Raw genomic sequence first — 2181 nt, 5'->3', positions numbered from 1 at the left:
ACCTCTATGATATTAATGAGGTAGGATTAGAGGCAGTTCTGTTAATAAAACAGGACTCAGACTATTGGATTAGGTTGTATCTTGAGTCAATCTCTTTTGAGATATAAAAGAGAGAAGCGAGCAGAGAGACAGAGGGACCTCATGCCACCACGAATGAAGAACCGCGAGGGGAACCAGTCCTTTGGACCCAGGGTCCCTGCACCAAAAATCTCCTAGACCAGGGGAAGATTGATGACAAGGACATTCCCCTAGAACCAACAAGGGTTCCCTGGGAGCTGGCACCCTGAATTTGGACTTATAGCACCCTAGACTGTGAGAGAGTACGTTTCTGTTTGTTCAAGCCATCCTCTTGTGGTATTTCTGTTATGGCAGCACTAGATAACTAAGAGGAAACCCTGATGGCGTAGTGGTTAAATGCTACAGCCGCTAATGGAAAGGTCAGCAGTTCGAATCCACCAAGTTCTCCTTGGAAACTCCATGGGAGTAGTTCTACTCTGTCCTATAGGGTCACTACGAGTCGGACTCGACTTGAGGGCAATGAGTTTGGGTTTTTTTTGGTTAGTCTGGATGAAGCCAGGAAGCGGATTCCAGCTTGTCCCAAAGAAGGCTTTTCAGTGGTCAGAAGGGCTTGAACACAAGGTCGGCTTTCTCAGGCAGAAGTGAGCTCCTTGCTCCTGAAGTGTACACGTAGAAATAGGGTGATCCCTTGGCAAGAACCCACAAAGGGGATTTGGCACTCAGCTGGGGGTTATAGTGGCTGCCCCCTGAGGAAACACTACATCATAAGAAATTCTGCCCCACTTGGGACGGCGTCAAAGGTTTTCTTGCACTTGCTCCTGGCCGGAAGCCCACATCTGAGTGTACTCCCGAGTCTTTTTCTATTTTGTACTAGTTATTTCTGTTTAAATTCCTGCCAAGCCACTCTCATTTTTAGACCCGAGGTCTGCTGTCTCTGGCTGGCTGTGGAGGCGGGAGAGCACCCAGCGAGCGGCGCAGCCTGTGGGCTGGGAGGACATGGTCTGTAGCTGACTGCTCCACTCAGGCTGCTGATCTCCTCCAGATGTTCTCTGCTGGCTGCAGCGCGGGGCTGGCTCCCGGTCAACAGGATGTACCGCTCCTCAATCTTGATTCTTCTCCTCCAAGTTAAAGCTTCATCATCTGTCAAGCAAATGAATATGAACTCAGCCCTGAAACTAAACTAAAGCTTCCTGCTTTTCACAAAGGCCATGTGTGGCGAGCAGAGAGCCTCCAACTTGGCATGGGGACCTGAGTTCGAGACTTTCACCTCTGCATTTTCTCCCTGTGTGACCTTGGGCAAGTTACTGGATCTTAGCGAGCCTCAGCTTCCTCACCAGCCATAAAAGCCGAACCCAACAAGCTGCCATGGAGTCGATTCCAACTTATGTTGACCTCATGCATCTCAGAGTAGAAGTGACCCATAGGGCTTTCTTGGCTGTGATCTTTGCGGAAGCAGATCGCCAGGCCTTGCTTCTGAGGTGCCTCTGGGTAGATTCAAACCGCCAGCCTTTCGGTTAGTAGCTGAGCACTTGACCGTTTGTACCACCCACAGACTCCTCCTCAGCCAAAGGAAGGTTAAGAGATCTGAAATGGGGCTTCTTCAACTCTAGCCTCGCCAGGTGTCTTGTATTAAAATGCAAATTCTGTTCCACAGGCCTGGGCGGGGACGGAGAGTCTCCGTTTCTAACAAGCTCCCAGAGAATGGCCAGGTACCACACCTTTGCATGGCAAGGGTCTGACGTACAGAGCAGTGTACTGTAGCGTAGGAGCTAAGACTTCAGGCTCTGGAGTCATGGTGCCTCGGCTGGAATCCCACTACGTTTTTTTACTAGCCATTCAATCTTGGAAAATCTAATTAAAGTTACTATTCCTCAGTTTCCCCATTTGTGAAACAGATAATTAAGGTAACTACCTCATAAAGTTCTTGCCAGGAGTATATGAGTTAACACCCATAAAGTGCTTAGAACAGTACCTAGCATATAGGGTTTTTTCGTTGTTTTGTTTTTTAACATGAAAAGATACATATTACACAAGCACTTAGCCTTTTTCTGGCACATAATTGCTACTCAGTAAATGTTTGTAACATCTAAAAACAGGGTATGGGTGACATAGTGAGTGTTGTTGTTCCATCCCGTGGAGTGCTGCCTGACCCGGTGTGACAGA

Source organism: Loxodonta africana, chromosome 12 (assembly GCF_030014295.1).
Source record: "Loxodonta africana isolate mLoxAfr1 chromosome 12, mLoxAfr1.hap2, whole genome shotgun sequence".
In the NCBI taxonomy this organism is placed as follows: Eukaryota; Metazoa; Chordata; class Mammalia; order Proboscidea; family Elephantidae; genus Loxodonta; species Loxodonta africana.
The sequence above is the reverse complement of the archived record's forward strand: the minus strand, read 5'-3'. Positions refer to the sequence as shown.